Source organism: Hippoglossus stenolepis, chromosome 2 (genome assembly GCF_022539355.2).
Source record: "Hippoglossus stenolepis isolate QCI-W04-F060 chromosome 2, HSTE1.2, whole genome shotgun sequence".
Lineage (NCBI taxonomy): Eukaryota > Metazoa > Chordata > Actinopteri > Pleuronectiformes > Pleuronectidae > Hippoglossus > Hippoglossus stenolepis.
This window is the reverse complement of record NC_061484.1, coordinates 9,257,082-9,277,169: the sequence shown is the minus strand read 5'-3', so window position 1 is coordinate 9,277,169 and position 20,088 is coordinate 9,257,082. Positions and strand designations below refer to the sequence as shown.

Sequence of the window (20,088 nt, the reverse complement as noted above, 5' to 3'; positions counted from 1 at the left end):
GTTGCTCTTCATTCTGATAAGGCAAATAATCAAATAATCAAAAAACTGAAAGTATAGAACACAGATCATCACTTTGGACTTGGGTTCATGTTCAGAGTTTTTTCACGTTTCTTTATGGGACTGGCCTTCCTCAAGGTACAAGGTAGTGATAGGAGGTTAGGTTTTAAATTGGCATTTGTTTGTCAGTTGGCAAGATTACACACAAACTACGAAACAGACTAGGGTATGGGTCAGGGAGGAAACCATTGCATTTCGATGCTGATCCAGGAAAAGGAAGTTTTTCCAAATTTTCACTGATTTCTCAGAGAATAATTCAAATATCTTGGTGGAAAAATCTGAGATGTTCAGGGGACTGATAATTATGAGTGTGTGTAATTCTGTGTAGATCCATAAAAAGATCTAGTGAATTTGAATGAAACAAATAGGACTGTTGGCATTGGTGAAGGTATGAATTCGACTGAGTGACATTCTAGTTGTTTTAGCAATGTCGCCTGATGATGACTGAAGGGGCCTTAACATGGTGCTTGAAATAATCAACTATTCCAGATGTTTCCCTAAGTTATTGCATTTGTTCTGTCCAGGATACTTCCCCTAAACTTTCTGACACAAAATATACACTTTTTATTCACGCACAATCCTTGAAAAAGTACAGTTATATTTTATATTACAGTTATCATTGTAAATTTAGGAATTGATGAATTGGGATTCTGTAAATTCAGATTTGGTCTCTGGCAGCTCTCAGAGGGAGTGCTCTGTTAGTAAAAAAATACAGATTTCCGACACATAAAACTCTTTGAAACATATTATAAGATGTCTGGTCCCATGTTTTTGAGCACAGGTAACTTAGTGTTGAAATCTTGAAGATGCACAATCATATCCAGCGTCAGGGTTTGCAGGTACAAAGTGCAAGGAAGTGCAACAGGTTCTTATGACGGGAAAAAGGGGGACATCTCTGGCCACTGGATAACTGACTGCCAATAAATAGAGGTAGTTTGTCACTTTTTGACATAATCACATATCAGAAAGTTCCCAAATCAGTATTGGTGCAACACTGCAACTGTCCACTATCAAACATGTTCACCCCTGACTGTGATTGGACAGTTTCCGTGTCAGTCATCCAGGAGGCGTCCTGGCTCCACTCGCAGCAGCGCCGCCTCCACACTGTCCGTGTACCTGAGGCCCTCCAGATCAGCCGCTAAGAGAACCTCCAGAACAGAGGGCTGAGGGAGTGTGTGAGAAAGACACAATAACTCTACATCTAGTTTGTTGTGGTTGTTATAAAAACTGAATTCTGGCCCAAAATAATAATCTCACCTGTAATCTGGAAAAGATCAGTTGCACGTCTCGTTGTTTGAACTGTCTCAGCATGTCCCTGAGCTCGCTGATCACCGTTGTTGTGCAATAGTAAGCAGACTTGATGTTGGCTAATTATGAATAATCATTAAATATTGTAGCGTCCCCGCCTCACAGACGACACGGAACTTCTTCTCTTATTTGTAACTTTATTAAAGTCAACCCGAACATGTCACACTTCTTGTTCTTAACCCCGACACTAACAACAACAACTTTGTCTTCTTCACTCCCCTTCCTCCTTCACCCCTGACCCGCTAACAAACCAGCCAATGAGAGCCTGTCATCCCACACAACCCCACAGTCATTGGTCTAGAACTGTCACATGCCCCACCCCGACCTGTTCACTGACCCTCAGGACATCTCAGAACTTATTTAACACAGTGTACTTAGCTGAACATAAGTCATAACGACCACATAGCAGTCAAACAGAACATAATTCTAACTATCAGTCCGTTACACTACCTCCCCCCATCAAAGTCCCTCGTCCCCGAGGGAACAACAAAGACTCCCAGGCGGTCAGGAGGTCTGCGGTTCCTCTGCAGCCGCGGCGGCCCTGCAGCAGAGGGGGGTCCAGCCAACGTGGAATCCAGGGCAGGGACCGGAAAAAGGGGAAAGGATCCTGACTGTGGGGAACTTGATAAGGAACACGGCACATCAGAGGGGTATTGGGAGAGAAGATCGAACAGTGTCCCTGACACCCTGTGTTCCAGTCTCCAATCGCAGTGGGGTCGCCGTGCCCGATAGGGAGCCAGTCTATCTCTGTGGAGGGCAACCTTCCTTCCTCTCAGCGGCAGCTGGACCCTGTACACAACTTCACTCAGCCTCTCCAGGACCCTGCAGGGCCCCATCCATTTGGTGTCCAGCTTTGGGCACCTGCCTTTCTTCCTCTGCGGGTTGTACACCCAGACCAACTCGCCGGCTTCGAAATGCCGTCCTCTGGTATGTACGTCGTAGTTCCTCTTCTGCCTTGCCCCTGCACTCTGCAGCTGGCCCCTGGCAAACTTGTGAGCGGACTCCAGGTGGTCCTGTAATTTCCTGGCATATTCAGGCCCAGGAGGATCCACCGGGGTGTCCGGAGGTTTGCCCATCATCATTTCAGCCGGAGTCCGGATTTCCCTGCCTAGCATGAGTAGGGCGGGGGAGCAGGATGTGGAGTCTTGGGCAGCAGACCTGTATGCCATCAGCACGAGGGGAACATGGGTGTCCCAGTCTCTTTGGTGTTTAGCCGTCACTATGGCAAGTTGTTGCGCCAGTGTGCGGTTGAACCGCTCGACCAAGCCGTCACTCTGCGGGTGGAGAGGTGTGGTGCGTGTCTTATGGGAGCCCAGCTTTTCGCACATGGTTGCAAACACACAGGACTCAAAGTTCCTGCCCTGGTCGGTATGGATGACCTCGGGTGCCCCGAACCAGCTGAACATTCCTTCCACCAAAGTATCTACAATGGTCTCCGCTTCCTGGTCAGGCAGGCTGTATGCCTCTGGCCACTTGGTGAAGTAATCCATGAAGGTGAGGACGTAGCGGTTACCCCTTTCCGAGCGGGGGAATGGCCCTAGAACATCGACCCTGACTCTCTCCATGGGAGCCCCTGTTGGAAACTGTTGGAGTTGTGCATGGGATCTGTCTGTGGGGCCTTTGCGTGCGGTGCAGCTGTCGCAGCGGCGACAATAATCTTCCACATCTCGCCTGTGTTGGCCCCAGTAGAATCCCTGTCGGAGGCGGCGGAGAGTCTTAGAGATCCCAAAGTGACCAGATCCAGGAGCTCCATGTACAGCCCGGAGCACAGTCTCCTTCAGAGCCCCTGGAACCACCACCTGCCACCGTGTCTCTCCTGTAGCTGGTTCCTTCCACCCCCTTTGTAGAACCCCATTACACAGGCGCAGGGTTTCAAACACTGACCATAGTCCCTTTGTGGCCCGAGAAAACAGAGATACTTCCTCCCACCGCGGTTTGTGTCGTGCCGCCCCCCATGCATACTGGCCTGATGTCACCATCCTCCTCTTGATTTTTCCTCCACTCCACTGTATCCACAGCCACTAGTCGCTGATCGGCAGACGGACCCCCAGGTCCCAGAGCTGCACATTTCACCTCAGTCTTTAAGCATTCGCACTCCTGTGCCTCCCTTTTTTCGCAGTAGCGGCAGCCGTCGCTGTCGCAGGACCGACGGGAGAGTGCATACCTGGTCTGTGTACCACTGTGAAGTAATATGCCTGTAGTTCCTCAATCCAGCGTGCCAGCTGGCCTTCCGGCTCCTTGAAGGACATTAACCACTGTAAAGCGGAATGATCAGTCCGGACAGTGAAGTGGAGGCCCCCCAGGTAATATTTGAAGTGCCGGATGGCACTGACCACAGCGAGCAGTTCAGCCTTGTGGAATGTCCTGCTGTAGTACGCCACCACTCTTTCTCCCAGGTGTCACCTGGGCCAATACAACACCTGAGCCGGCGTTGCTGGCATCCGTGTCAAGAATGAAAGGGAGAGTGAGGTCAGGCGGGGAGAGGATCGGTGCCTCCAGCAGGACTTCCTGCAGCGAAGTGAATGCTGTCTGACACTTTTCTGTCCATAAGAACGCCTCCCCTTTCTTCAGCATGCAGAACAAGGGCGCAGCTATGCAGGAGAATCCATCGAACCTCCTGTAGTAGGAGGACAGGCCGAGAAGCTCTTTAGGTCCTGTACAGAACTGGGGGTGGGCCAGTTCTTCACTGCTTGTACTTTCTCTTCCATGGTGCCAACACCACACTCGCCAACCGTGTGACCAATGAAAGTCACTTCCCGTCTCATGAAGCAGCACTTCTGGGGATGCAGTTTCAGTCCTGCTGCTGCCACCCTCTCCAGCACCCGTTTGAGGGACCTGAGGGCAGACTCAAAGGATTCTCCGTGTACCAGGATATCGTCCAGATATACAACACACTCTCGGCGGGGAATATCAGCCAGCACCTTGTCCATCAGCCTCTCGAACGTGGCGGGGGCATTGCAGAGGCCAAATGGGAGGACCTTAAACTGCCACAAACCTCCATTGGTGATGAAGGCAGCTTTGGGTCTGGCCTCAGGGGCGAGAGGGACCTGCCAATATCCGCTGCGCAGATCCAGCGAGGAGAACCAGGAAAACCCCGCCACTGAATCAAGGGCCTCATCAATGCGCGGAAGGGGATAGGAGTCCTTTTTGGTCACTTTGTTGAGGGGCCTGAAGTCCACGCAGAATCGAAAGTCGTCCTTCTGCTTTTTGGGGACCATGACTACTGGGGAGGCCCATGAGCTGGAGGAGGGCTCAATGAGTCCAGCCTGTTGCATCTCCCGCAGAGTTTTGTCAGCAGCTATTTGTCTGGCCAGGGGAAGGCGTCGTGGTCTCATCCTAATGGGCTGTGCCTCTCCAGTTTCGATGTTGTGTTCGATGAGATCAGTCCGACCAACATCGTTCTCTGACAAAGAAAAACAGTCCTTGAACTCCAGCAGAAGCTGTAGTAGCAGACTCTGTTCATTGGGGGTTAGTCCATCACAGTTGTTCTGCCAGACCCCCCTCACCGCCAGTGCTCTCTCTTCTCCCTCAGGCTGTGTAGCAGGGGCTGGTCGTAGGTGCAGGCCAGTGGTTGGCGGGGTGGAAGATGGCGTAGGCAGCGCCTCTGAGGAACTGTAGCACCCAGGCATGTCTGTCCCGGTCTCAGTTGTCCCTGTTGTAATGTTGTGAGTCACAAGACAGCCTGGCTGTGGTGGTCGCCGATACATCTGGATAGTGTGTCCATCTGGAAAAGTGAGGGTCCCCCTCCTTGTACTAATGACACAGTCCAATGCCCCAAGAACATCCAGCCCCAGTATGCAATCTTCGAGGTTCGCGACCCACACTGGACAGTGGGCAAACCTCTTCCCCACCCCCAGAGTCACTAATGTTTCCCCCACCATAGGTGTTCGCTCCCCGGTGACTGTCTGAAGTTTCACTATGGTGGGGAAAATATTTGTTTTATTCTTTACCATCTCGGGTTTCACCAGCGTCACTGAAGAGCCTGTGTCCACCAGCGCAAAACACTCTGTCCCCTCGATAGTCAATGGTGCATACCAGCAGTCTCCAATCCACGTTTGGCCCAGCATGATGAGCCGATCCAGCTAGTTGTCAACCTCATCTGCTGATGGTAGCACTCCCACCTGATTAGTGCAGCTTAATGTCTCTTCATTCGAAGGGGGTCGGGAAACAAAAGCAGGGGTCCACATCGTCCTGATTATGCGGTCCCTGGCTCATTTCCCTGATTAGCCGGGTTGCGAGGGCATTGTCGAACCAGGTGGCCAGGCTGTCCACATCCCCCCAAAAACCCTTGAATGAGGTCTTGGAGACCGCTCCTCTCGCAGTGTGGTGGCATGCACGAGCTGCGTTAGTTTTTCCACCCAGGCAGGTTCTGCTGTACTTAACTCGGCTCCACGCGCAGCTCTCACTTGTGCAGTAATATCCACCGCAGCATCCCGTGTCCCAGCGCTCAGCATCTCTCTTTCTGTGGCTAATTCCAAAGCCTCCTGGAGGGACCTGGGATGGGCCAGTAATGTCTGGATACGCAGGTCAGCTGGTAATAAGGCCTGCAGGAAATGATCACGGGCTAGCTCACTCTGGATGACAGGGGGCATGTGAGTATAGGTGCGGTGGACCAGCCCCTCAATGTCGTTGGCGAGATCCCTCAGCAGCTCCGCAGGCCGACGCTGTCTACTGCACAGTTCAGAGCGAAGCAGGCTGGCTGTTGAGCACAATCCGAACCGTCTCTTTAAAGCCCCCACTAATGCATCATAGTCGCTCCTATCAGCGGGGCTTAGCAGCAACAGGCTAGTCAGAGCATCCCCAGTAAGGCACATAGCGAGCTGGAGGGCTTTCTCCTCCGTGCACCACTTTCCAGCGTGGGCTAACAGTTCAAATTGTGCATGGAATGCTTCCCAGTTAGCTTTCCCATCGTATCTGGGGGTTTTCATTGAGGGCGGGAGGGCTTCTCTGCGCGGCTCCACCCGCGAGCTGTCGCCCGTCATTCTTCCCTCCAACTGCCCCTGATTGACCCCTCCGGCCATTCTCCGGGTCATTTCTCTCACCCGCTCTCTGTGTTCGGCCGCACCCTGGCCCTCGTCAGCGCTGATGTATTGCCGACAGTCGGCTTCCTCCTCCCGCTTAATTTTCTTTAAGCTCATCTTGCTAACAGGGCAAAAGTCACTGTAGCCCGCTCTGAGTATGCAGCGGGATCCGGAGGCGAACTTTTTACTTCTGACACCAATGTAGCGTCCCCGCCTCACAGACGACACGGAACTTCTTCTCTTATTTGTAACTTTATTAAAGTCAACCCGAACATGTCACACTTCTTGTTCTTAACCCCGACACTCCTAACAACAACTTCGTCTTCTTCACTCCCCTTCCTCCGTCACCCCTAACCTGCTAACAAACCAGCCAATGAGAGCCTGTCATCCCACACAACCCCACAGCCATTGGTCTAGAACTGTCACATGCCCCACCCCGACCTGTTCACTGACCCTCAGGACATCTCAGAACTTATTTAACACAGTGTACTTAGCTGAACATAAGTCATAACGACCACATAGCAGTCAAACAGAACATAATCCTAACTACCAGTCCGTTACAATATGATTATTAAAATAATAAAATTATTTATTAAAATAATACAATTATTAATAAAAAACGATAAAGTTATCAATTCAGAATAATGAAATAATTAATGAAAAACAATACAATTATCAATTAAGAATAATACAATTTGTAATTATAATTTATCAAAGACGGGGCACCACCCTGATATCAGGGACCAACAATCAATCTGTAAAGATCAGTCTCATAATCTGAAAAAGTTCAATTAGTAATCTCAATATTTACTATTAGTGATTATATAATGAACAGTGAAGGTTTTAAGTTCGAGCACTGACTATCATACTCCAGCTGTATTCACATACATATGCACAAATAATCACAAAATACCGGTACTTTAATTACACTAGAATTTATTTAAGACAATAACATCAACGTAAATCAATGACTATTATCCCAACAAAATCCACTATATCAAAAGGTAACATCACGACCTATAACACACATGCAATACCTGTGTGTGTGTGTGTGTGTGTGTGTGTGTGTGTGTGTGTGTGTGTGTGTGTGTGTGTGTGTGTGTGAGAGAGAGAGAGAGAGGAGTCAAGATGGCGTACGAAGTCACGGGGATGACGTCGTCTTGCCGAATTCAAGATGGCGGTATAACCGCGTGGTTTGAACAAAGGGAAGTCGAGAACAAAGGATACTTTGATCTATCTCGTGGTTCAAAGCATCGAACAATCGAGTCATGCGACCACCCTCTCTAATTCCCAGAACGTGTAAAAAGTGAATTGTGTGGATGCAGGTCGGAATGTGTGTGCAGGCGGGTTTAGGAGAAAAGAGAGGAGAGAGAGAAAGAGAAACATGGAAGGAATGATCAGAGGAGATCTCAAACACCGCCAGAGACTATTTTGCGGGGACTTTACCACTCATTGGCGGACCAACTAAGATCCGTCCAGTTGTGTACCGATCTTTTAATGGGTTAAAATCTCTGCAAAATTGGTTGAGGCGGTAACAGTGTGGCGATGGCATAATCTGGGCAGAGAGAGGCATAAATGTCTGGGCATACAGAGGCAAAAATGTCTGGGCAGACAGAGGCAAAAATGTCTGGGCAGACAGGGGCAGGCAAAAATGTCTGGGCAGACAGAGGCAAAATCTGGGCAGAGAGATTGTATAACATTTCTAAATACGGCACACAATTTCAATTTCACACAATGCTATCGGCAGTAATTTTCAACATACCCATGAATTGATGCGAAACGTGAAATGAAGGAAAAGGGAAAGAGGAGCAGAAGGAAAATTTGAGGTAGGCGAGTAGTGGTGGTGTTTGAAGGTGAACATGTGTGTTATCCTGCCAAAACCCAACCTTGAGAATGGACTTTAGGAGGTACACGTTCTGTTATTCAATAATCGGTAAATCTATGATGAATCCTATTTCTAGATTCTGCGGATCTACCGATATTGGACTTGCACTGCCAAGACTGAATGTGTATCTGGGAGGGCTGCACAACCGTAGTGGTAGCAGACTTCAAGATTCTCTCAACGAGGTCTAAGGAAACCGAATAGGTGGGGATCCTACCGGCGCTCAGGCTGTTAACAGTGGAACTAACTTCTCTCATGAGGTCCTACATTAGGTCTTTCGCTACCTGAACATACGTTATGTCATCCCTAAAAATTACTGACAGAGTCTGTAAGGCATGCAACTATTGATGGTGTGAGTGGTTTGAATGGTCTCCCTGTTGGAGTTGGGATTTCTCCCCCCTTTCAGATGTAGAGGCGAGAGAGAGAGATGTTCTGGTTGCGCCTGGTCCTCCCCAAACAATAAAGTAAACTTTGGGAGTGGGGAAGGAGGGCGCCTGCTCTAGTCTAGCCTATGAGGTTCAGTGTCTGGCTTCTTAGGGGAGCCTGGAGGGGCAGGTACATCAAGGTTCCTTATCGCTTCAGCCACACATCTCCGTATCAAGTCCTCCATCCCAGGATGCATCCCATGTTTTGGGTTTCTGTCACCATATCTATACTCCTGGTATTGATGGGGGTGGTTTGAATCCTCACCCCCCTGGTTTGGTTTGAAACCTTGTTGTTGGAAGGGTCGGTGTTGATGGGGTTTTCGTTCGGACCAATCCCTACCTCTCTGTTGAGAAGTATTTGGATACCGAGGTCTTCCCTGATTGTGGGGCTGGTTTGAATCCTCACCCCTGGTTTTGTGTGGCACCCTGTTGGAAGGGTTGACGTCCCTGGTTCCCTATTCTGGGGTTCATCTTGGCGCGGGGTATCTCGTTACCTTCCAGCGCCAGGTCCACATTTGGTTGGACTTGAATTCCCAGAACCCTGGTATCCTGTTCAGGTCCTCTGCTTGGGCATGTTCGCATCTCCCAGGCTAGCTGAGAATACCTCCTCATCTCCTGCATGGTGAAGTCACCTGCTCTGCAGTGCATGGTGACGCCATACCGCACACTCTCGTGGAGGTTGTGCAGGAATAGTGATTTGAAAGCAGTTTCTTCTTCTAGCCCAGGGGCGTTACGCCCTTGGAAATACGCCGCCCTCAGGCGTCTGTAGTACTCCCTGCATGACCGCAAAGGCACCCAGGGTGGCAGAGGCCTGGTCGGTGAAGAGTGAGTACTCTTCTCGCAGGGCCTGACAGAGTGCAGAGTAGCGATCTCTGGTACCAGGGACGTTTCCATGAACGCATGGACACTCCTGGTTGTCGTTTTCCAGACCAGCTTCAGCTTCTCTCTGGATGATGGGTTTGGTAAGTCCAAGAGGCAACGTTCGACCTCCCAGTGATAGGTCTATGTTGGACTCTTGGCTGTTTGGTTCGAAGTGTTTCGTCTTTGGACAGGGACTCCAGCTGTCAGGTGCGGATTCCCTCTCTGAAGGGTGCTGGGCCATCAGAGTCTTCCGACTCGTATCCACCACGGTATTGATCATCGCGGTCACCATATCCTTGCCCTGCACCGGGAGTGGAGGACCCGCCAGGACGCGACCGTGAGCCATAGTGCGCATACGCCTGAGTGGCAGACGGGGGTTCAGAGCCAGCCATGTCTCTTGCTAGCTGGGAATATCCTCCAGCCCTCCAGGGGGAGTTCTTCCGTCGTCATGGTCTGGAGCAGAGGGCTCCGTGCAGGATGTGTTGGAGTTGCCTGATAGTTCCAGGTCACTGCACTCCCAGGGTTGCCTTTGGTTGGCATGGATCCTCAGTGTCCACTAGACGGGCATTTGAAGTTGGCTGATAGTCCCAGGTCACTGCACTCCCAGGGTGCCTTTTGCTCCACCCTTGATGTTGCGTTGGCCGGAGTCGTCTGCTGGGCGTGTTGGACCCTCCAGAGCAAAGCTTCCTCTGCCTGAGGGTTGCGCAGCTGTGTTCGCAGCTGCTCTCCCAGTGTCTCTGTTCCGCTGGCTCCACCGGGAATGACGTCAGCTCCTGACCCTGTGCTCCAGGGTATCGGCTCGGGGGAGGCCAACCCTATTTGACTGCCCCCCCTTTTTTGCTGATCTTGAACATGGACCTGCGTGCGCAGAGTTTCGCGCTCCTGCATTGCCTGGTCATGTTTTTCTCGGGCCTGCGTGCGCAGAGTTTCGCACTCCTGCATTGCCTGGTCATGTTCTTCTCGGGCCTGCGTGCGCAGAGTTTCGCACTCCTGTCTCACGGTGGTCCTTGTTACTCATCTTTCTGAGTGCAACAAGACACCTGGTGGACGGATTTAACTCGCTTTACACAAAGCGGGTGCAATACGTAGGTTTACAAAACACAACAAAGGCACAGGTGAGCTTCACCCTGTGTATATCTCGTAGCACTATCTAGGATAGCTCGGCGGCTATCAAAATCAAAGAGCATGCAGAATATCTCCAATAAAAGCTACTAACTACTGAAACGCAGTCAGCAACCAACCACAGTTACACACAACGTCTGCTTAGCAAGGGGAATTTAAAAATAAAAATTTTCAAAGACAAATTAATTTCTAAAATTATTTCTCTCTCTAAAAATGTATTATTATTATTGTGCATCAAGATGACACAACCACTGATATGCAATAAGCAGCCAACCACGGTTACACGAAGCACTAGTAAACCTGCTTGGCAATGTCGCAAGGGAATAAAAATAATTTTCAACAAAAATAAATTTCCAAAATTTTTTCTTTCCTGAAAATTAAATTGGATTATTGTACACAAATATTATGACACAGCTGGAATAAGATAGCCTCACACGGGGCACCAATTATGTTGTGCAATAGTAAGCAGACTTGATGTTGGCTAATTATTAATAATCATAAAATATGATTACTAAAATAATACAATTATTTATTAAAATAATACAATTATTAATTAAAAACGATAAAGTTATCAATTAAGAATAATGAAATAATTAATGAAAAACAATAAAATTATCAATTAAGAATGATCAAATTTGTAATTATAATTTATCAAAGACGGGGCACCACCCTGGTATCAGGGACCAACAATCAATCTGTAAAGATCAGTCTCATAATCTGAAAAAGTTCAATTAGTAATCTCAATATTACTATTACTATTAATGATTATATAATGAACAGTGAAGGTTTTAAGTTCGAGCACTGACTATCATACTACAGCTGTATTCACATACCTATGCACAAATAATCACAAAATACCGGCACTTTAATTACACTAGAATTTATTTAAGACAATAACATCAACGTAAATCAATGACTATTATCCCAACAAAATCCACTATATCAAAAGGTAACAGCACAAGCACTTATCACGACCTATAACACACATGCAATACCCGATCCCAACACCGTGTAATCTATGATGCTGACGTGATGGCAGTCCAGGATCACTGAGCGCAGAGGAGACGCTGAGGGAGACAATAAGGGGAGAGAGAAGAGTGGGTAAATGACAGGAAAGAGAGGAGGTGATGTGAAGTGTCTGATACACAAAACCTCACCTTTCAGAGCGTAGGTTTGTATAATGTGGCTGAGATACTCTGTGGCTGGAAAACTTAGTCCACTGCTCAACTACATCACTAGTGCACCATGATCAGACACCTGCACGCAATACACACACACTGTTAGCACAAACATGGGTATACATGGACTTTATTACAGCCTATAGAGCAGGGGTATTCAACTAAAATTTAAAGAGGTCCAGTTAGAGAAAATTTCTTGAAGCCAAGGTCCGGAAGATCATAATGTCTCACTATTTAGTGTGATATATATTTAAGTATCCTAGTAGTTCTATCAACATCTGCATGTACTAAATACCTGACTGTCAAATCAAATGAATTCAGTACGATTTCAAAAACTTTTTGACAATATTTATTGTCATGTAACATAGAACTGAACATATATGTATGATTGCAGATATGTATAATGTTCTCTCATTAACTAAATAAAAGTAGGGCTGCATTTCAAAATAAGAGAAAATAAATAAAATGTGAAAATTGTGCATGTTCAAATAAAGGGCTTAACTTCAGAAAAATAAAATAAAGGGAGCAAAAGATTGAATTTCCCTTTTTCTGTTTCACATCTTGACTCAAAAGTCTCAACCAATTTTACAGATAATAAATCTCAACACATCTCAACAATTGAACAGTTTTAGAATCACTTTCTTCCCCTCTTATATCCCACTCCCCCACTTTGTTCGTCTGTTTCTCTCCCTTTCTCCGTCTCACTCCTGTTTCTCCACTTTCTCCGTCTCACTCCTGTTTCTCAACTTTCTCCAGCTCACTCCTGTTTCTCAACTTTCTCCAGCTCACTCCTGTTTCTCAACTTTCTCTGTCTCACTCCTCTGTATCTCTCCCTTTGTTTTCTCTACCTGTATCTCTATCTTTCTTTTTCTTTCTACCGTCTTCTCATGTGTAACTTGCCTCTAACTCTCTCATCTGTCCGCACAGTAGAGTCGCAATGTTTACCGCCTGGAATGCACAGACTTGATTGGCTGAGTAGTATCACGTGGGATGGCTTAACTCGCATGCAATTGGTCTGTGCATTTCTCATCCGCTAATCCACTACCGTAAAGACTACAAAAGCTGCGCTGATTACAAATAGAAGCGCCCCGTCAGGTTTTAAATCATAACCTTCTGTTTTGGCTGTAGGTCCGGGTCCGTACGGGACGGCTTCTGGGTCCGGACCCAGACCGCGGTCCGCCTGTTAGTGACCTCTGCTATAGAGGCTGTGGTTAATGGAGAAATCGGTTGGGGAGGGGAGAGTAACTGACACTTCTGCGACTGATGTGACTGATGATTCAAATGTCCCTGAGTCTCTAATCATCCTTTTAGACAGATAATCATATTTCTCTGAAATATCTTCATGTGACTTTACGGTAAAGGAGAGGATTACGCATGATAAAACATGATATCAAAATAATATAAAATGTAATTTTATACAGCAATATCAATCATTATTGTGGAAAACTGAGAACCTTTTTTCTAGCATATCCAATGAGTTAAATTCCTGAAAAACTAAAGCTCATGAATTGAAGCTAAAGTTCGGTAAATGCGATATTGCATTTAATCAGTCCTGATTGGTAATTTGGAAAATAACTCACATTACCATAGATATTAAAAAAATAAATACCAACCTCTGAATAAAACGTAATATAAAAATCCTCTAAGCATTTACTGTCCTCTCATGACAAATATCATGACACTTCCAAACCTTCCATTAACCAACACAGTGGATGCAGTGACTTTTTTTTCCACAGCGTTGAAGAATGAAGTTTAAACCTCATTAACTCAGGTTTTGTTACATGATGAAGTCTGAGAAGTAGATGATGTGAGACTGTGTGGTGTGTTATAAATAATCACAGCAGGAAAATGATTGATTTTACTGTGTAGAAGTTTGTTTGGAGCTCTTGTTGGTTAAAGGCCCAGTTCAGACCTGTTCCTGCCTTAAGTCCAGTTCAGACCTGGTATTGATCAGATCTCACTTCACTGCTTTAAATGCAAATAATCACGCATGTCATTTGTGCAAACAAAGACCAAATGATGTTGTTTTTACCCAGTCTGAGTTTACAGTGTGTCCGATGACAATGTTGGTGTGTGTGTTGGCACACCAAGTGAGCGAGAGAGAGAGAGAGAGCGAGAGAGAGAGAGAGAGAGAGAGAGAGAGAGAGAGGTGGACAGAAGACAGGAGGGGCTGAGTGAATCTTGAGCAGCTGCTGCGAAGAAAGTGTTGGCCAGTGTTGATATTGTAGCCACATGCAAATCAATGTATGGGCGCTGGGAAGAGTAAAATCACATTTCATTCATTGATAAACAGTAGCAGGTCAGAAACCTCAGCTGAGTACGCGGTCCTTCATGTTTGGCCCAGGAGTCGGCCAAAGGGGTCAAAGGCAGATCCAGTGCTTCAGGAGCCTACACAATCATTTTGTTAACTGTACTTATATCCAGTGAAGAGGTCTTATTAGAAAATGACTCTCACTTGTGCCTTTTGAGACAATAGCACCAAAGTTGGGGAACACCCGACCTACATCAAGGTTTGCTGATTCTGTGGAATCATTTAAAAACCACAAACCTGTTTAAATAGGCGTTCAGGTCACTTAAGTTTACCAGATCTGTCTCTATATGCACTTTACTGGACACTATATTGTTGTTTTGTATTGTGTATGTTTGTCTTCTGTTTTCACTTTTTGTACGGTGTAGCTATTTTTCACTTTTTGGGCCCTGCAAAGCACATAATAACTCTTGTATGTGAAAAGTGCTTTGTTACTTACTTTACAGAAAACAGTGAGCAAATTAGTGTGCTGCCTTTGAAAGGATTCATGTGTTTCACAGTAGAAGCGTCATGCACTCACTCACACACGTTCCTGTAAAGAATATTACTGTACCTTTATCTGGGGTCTGGCCGTGTTGTACAGCAGCAGGACTCCAGATACAGCCACACCTCCGATAATACCGTACTGCACCTGCCAGAAGCTCAACAGGAACGTCACGACAAAAGCAGCAGGTCCAGCTCTGTGGAGGTCACACGAGCACCCAGACTTCAAATAAACAGACAGATCCATGGAGGCACAAAATTGAGGTAACACCTATTGCGTATCCTCTACATCTTAAGCACGACGTGGTAATCCACCATGGGAGCAACCGCACAGATGATCACAGCAGCCAGAGAAGCTTTGGGGATGTAGTAGAAGGCCGGCATGAGGAACGCCAGAGAGAGCAACACGATCACACCTGCAAAACACCACAGAGGGAAGGTCACATTTACAGGAATTTCTCATTTTCAATCTTAATAAACACACAAACTCAAGAAAAAGAACTTACATAAATACATTCAGTAAAATAGCTTGCTTTAATGATAATGCTTTATAATGGAAGGAATGGGCATTGTCTTTGTGGCAAGAAGAGGTTGGTGTTGAGAGAGAAAACCTAGTTAAGACATCAGGAACTATGTGATGTTTAATGGACCCAGAAAAGCAAAAATGTAAAAGTAAAGCAAGACAAGGTTGTGGCATCTAAAGGAACAGCACTTTAGAGAAATCCTTCTCTTCTGTGATGAGCATACTCATGAGTGTCCAAATTTGGTGTTTTATTGGTTGAAAAAAAAGCCAAACCAATACTCTCTGTGTTCACATGCTGGGCTGTCTCTGTTTAATGTTTCTCTACTAAAGCCAGGGCCTGATGTTTTCTTTAATCTCCTTCATGACAACAATTAATGGAGGATACAGGGAAGGGAGGAGTCCATAAGTAACTCAGTAGTCATTAGTGGAGTAGTACATGACGGCTTAGTACTCACAGGTCAGACCACAGCCTGTGAAGTTCTGTGATTGTATCTTTTGTACAGTTTGAATGTTACTATGTTGATCATTTCTGCCCATGGACAGACAGGTGGACAGATAGATAGACCAATGTGATATCACAGACAACCACAAGAGGGTGGAAGAGAGTTTAAGTGAGTGTTGACTCACCGGTGATGATCCCTCCAGCAGGAGTACACACCAGTCTGGGAGTTCACTGCTGTCCTGGAGGTGAAGAGAAAAATATGACACTGTATATACGTGATAGCGCTCTCTCTCTCTTTCTTTCTCTCACACGACACACGCACACGCACACGCACACACACACACACAACACCACACACACACACACACACACACACACACACACACACACATAAACACACACAAACTCACACACACGTTCTCATACACACACACCTCCCAAAGCTGCCGGTGACAGGGTACGCTGACACAAAGGAGCCCATGATGTTGGTCACACCAATTGCCAGCAGCTCCTGGTTGGCATCAATCCTGTAGTCGTTCTGACTGGCTGAGGACAAACAGGAAGCTCAAATCAGCCGACAGTTTGATCAAACACTCGTTCTTCAGCTGCCTGAATTCTAGTGCGAGTACAAGGTGTAGAAAAGTGCTGTAATAATAATTCATTTCATTTTGATTCATTTTCTCATGTTGAAAGAGCGGAAAAATATGCAGCATGCTACAATGCTAAATGCTAACCTGCTGACGTTCAGCAATTCTCCTGAATCATTATTGGATAAATTTGTTGTTCATATTCCAAAACTGAAAAAAGAAATGTAAAAGCTTGAAATCTAATAAAAGGTATTTAAATCGTCAGAGTAAAGTCTAACATAATGTTTTGAAAAAGAATTTCAAATCTCTTCAAACAGTATTTTGTATTTATTTAGTCGTTTACGACTACCACGAATAAGTATTTGTTCTTTTAAACTGCAGCATTCTCAGTTTGTTTTCCAGGTTTGAAATCTTGTCAATGCTGCTCATGTATGTTGGTTCTGAAACTTCAGTTTTGAAAGGCTGCACGTTGTGTACCAGGTCATTCAGAGTGGGAAACATTGAAAAAGAGTTCTCAGCTCTGAAGAAGGAAAACTCGTGTCCTCGTATAAATATTTCCAGCCAATCAAAACATTATGCAACGATTCAAAACTTAGTTTCAATCATGCAAAACAACAAAAAAGCAGAATTCAACCTTTCAACCACAGATTTTCAACCTGTGTTTCCTGTAAATCATTGGATCCACACTGAAAACACGACTTATAATACCACTTACCAAAAGCTTTGGCAATAGCGATGCTCTCCAACAGACCCATGAGGGGAATCACAGCGAGCCCTCCTCCAAAATCCTGCACCAAAATAAACATAGAGAAAAAAATGGCTGCTCAGCTGTATTTCTTGAAAACTTGAAAGAATATGGGAAGTGAAAGTTGAAAAAATAACTTCACTGACTCAATCCTGGTACTGTCACATGCTGTTTACCTCTACGATCTCTCCAAAGGAGACGACGGTGCCGTTGGCTGTAGTGTCTGAGGTGGGTGGGGGCCTGAATGGCGGGAGCCCCTGGAAGGTTTTCCCAGTGATCGTGAACACGTGATAACCGTATGCATCCCACGAAAACGCTATGATGGAGGCAGCCACGACCACCAGAGCGTTACGCACTGAGCGAGACCGATAAGAAGGAGGACAAACAGAAGGCAAAGTGGACTGATTAATATGTTATCCTCTGTAAAAGTGATACATCACACAAACACACTCATGCAGGCCCTCACTTGTAGCAACAGCCCACACTAGTTTCCTGGAGAGTCTGGCATAACGGGGCGCGTCGTCAGAGCCCAAACCCGTCTTCATGAACATCAACATGACCAGCAGTGTGAGACACAGCAGACCCAGGACCACGTCTCCGATCCTGGCCTCTGGGATCTTGGAGAAGGTGTAGTAAACCTCCCTTATGGGGCAACTGTGACAGTCCATGAAATACCCACCAAAAGTTGTTTTTTTCATCAATAAACTTCTCAAATTCTCAAATTCTGGCCTTAGCTGTCTCCTCCAGTTTATTTTGGGCACATATGGGAATGTCTCCAGCACAGCTCTGTTGATCAGAGGGGGAAAATCCTATGACGTGGTCACACAGCATTTTATAGCAGCAGCTCATTGTCCCTCCTCTGCTGGTTGCCTCTCTCTTTCTCGTCTTCGTCCATATACGCTGACTCAAACAAGTGTGGATGACCATCAGCGTCATTGACATTGTCTAAATCAGAAAAAGCCACAATAGTTCCTCTCATAGCAAAATCCAAACTCCTGTCTCCAACTCTCTTACTCTCACTCATGTTTCCACCTCCATCTTCCTGCAACAACTTAAGTCTTGTGAGGCTTGAGAGTGAGAATTCCTGTTAAGTGAGACATGTATAATGTTGCCACACTCTTAATAATAATTTGAGCCTTTTATTGGGGAAGAAAAACACCTTTAGTGCATATTTCCTGGACTGTTACAGTTGCCCCATAAAATTGCATCGTAGCCACTGCTGCCATGTCCTGGCTGCCAGCAGAAATGATCTACTGTTCCATTCATTTACACACACTGTTATAAACACAGGGATCAGGTTGAAAAATACTGGAATTCACCTAAAAACTAGAACTTTAAGGTTAGTCGTTAGATGTGACTTGTGGTTAGGTAAAGATTAGGATAAGGCATGAATTGTTCATGGTTAAGGTTTGCTATCAGGTTTTGGGTCAGCTTTCTACAAACACTGTAAGTCAATGGAAAGTCCCAAAAAAGATTTTTGTGAGCTCTTCAGGACTTTTCCCAGTATAAACACTGACCGGCACCAGTAAACCTCATCGGGACCGAAAACCCGGTGTTGGGACCTGGTATTTGTGAACTACAGTTCGGCCTACATGTGTAGTCAAAAGCCTAAGGCCGCATGTCCTTTGTTGTGGAGAAAACTAGAGCCTGCAGAACTCAGTCTCCCAGGGTGCCTCAACGTCACACAGAGGTGTGACCAGGGGCACAAGTTTCAACTACTATTGGTCACTCTGGGCCCCATGACCTATGAGGTCACCAAGACAATATAAGGCCAGGTCTCCCTCTCTTCTTTGTCTTTCCATGCACCTCTCCGAGAGGAGCACACCGCTCTTCCTCGATTCTCTTTCTACGCCACCCTCGAGAGGAGAAGGGTGTCCAGCCTCTTTCCGATTCCTCTTTCCACGAAACCCTGAATGGAGGAGAGGTGCAGCTTGCAGCTCATCTCAACAAGGAAACCTCCTCCCAATCCAAGCTCTACCATACTTCAAGCAGCGACGCAAGGGCCTGCCGAAGAACAGCAACTGAGGTGTATTGCACAGCAGAACCACAAAGGCAAGAACCACAACCAGCAAAACGACTTCACTGGACTTCGAACAGCACGCCAACCCTTTTTTTCCCTTTCCATGGACGGGTAACACAACTGGGCTTAATAATTATACTAGGCTAAGCAAAGACTGTTTACTCAATTCCTTGTGATGTTTATAAGTTTGATTTGTGTTGCTGTGATATTTTGGTTACAAGTTATTTGAAAGTTAATGTTAGTTATGCTCTTCAGTCTTTCCTTGCATGCATCTAGTAACTTTCTCTAATTTGGCACCAAAACAGACACATGCATATCTCAGCATCCATCTCTCTGATCCCCGCTACATGTCGTAAACATTCCAAAGGGGGGGGGCGTTATCTTTGGAGTGGCCAGCTGCCATTTTGGAAACACGCTGACTCACACAGACACACAGACACACAGACACATCTTTGTTTAGTAAGTACACTGTTATTAATTTGTGTTTTTATACTTTATTACCTTCATATAAATGTTTTTCTTTCACAAATGTTTTTTCATTAATGTTGCATAAGTGAATTTTGCCAACCTCTATGTACAGTAGATTTACAAATCTTGCCTAATAAAAATAAAAAGGCCTATATAAGAAATAATAAATGCAAAAATACTTAAGGATTTAGAAAAATAATGAACAAAAGTATGATTTACAATTGTCTTTGAATGTATCACATTCACTCATACCACAGTCACACATCATGAAAAGATTCACATTTTCTATTTACAACAACAAAAGTCCTATGCAACAAAACATACCTGTTCAGTGTTTTAGCAGAAGAAAGGAACAGCGTTGGTCATTCGTCTTCAGTACATGCCTAACATAAAAAAATCAACAGGCGTACTTCAGGACACAAAATAGCGAAGGCCAACGCACATGCACAGAAACATAACACATGTTTGCTAGCTCGCTAAAACACTCTGAACTAACTCACAAATGAAAATGAACCATAAAAAGGAGCATGTTAAAGGTTTAGTGTTTACAATTTAGTGACATCTAGTGGTGAAGTTTCATGTTGCAGCTGAATACCGCTCATCTCACCCTCCCCTTCCATCATGAGAGAGAACCTGTGGCTGCCTTCAGTTGTCATAA

At 45.9% G+C, this 20,088-nt stretch overlaps 1 pseudogene; it reads right to left on the bottom strand.

Moving 5' to 3' along the window:
* Positions 1 to 1,102: 1,102 nt before the first annotated feature.
* Positions 1,103 to 17,610, bottom strand: LOC124854554 (annotated as a pseudogene).
* Between the last annotated feature and the right edge of the window lie 2,478 nt (positions 17,611 to 20,088).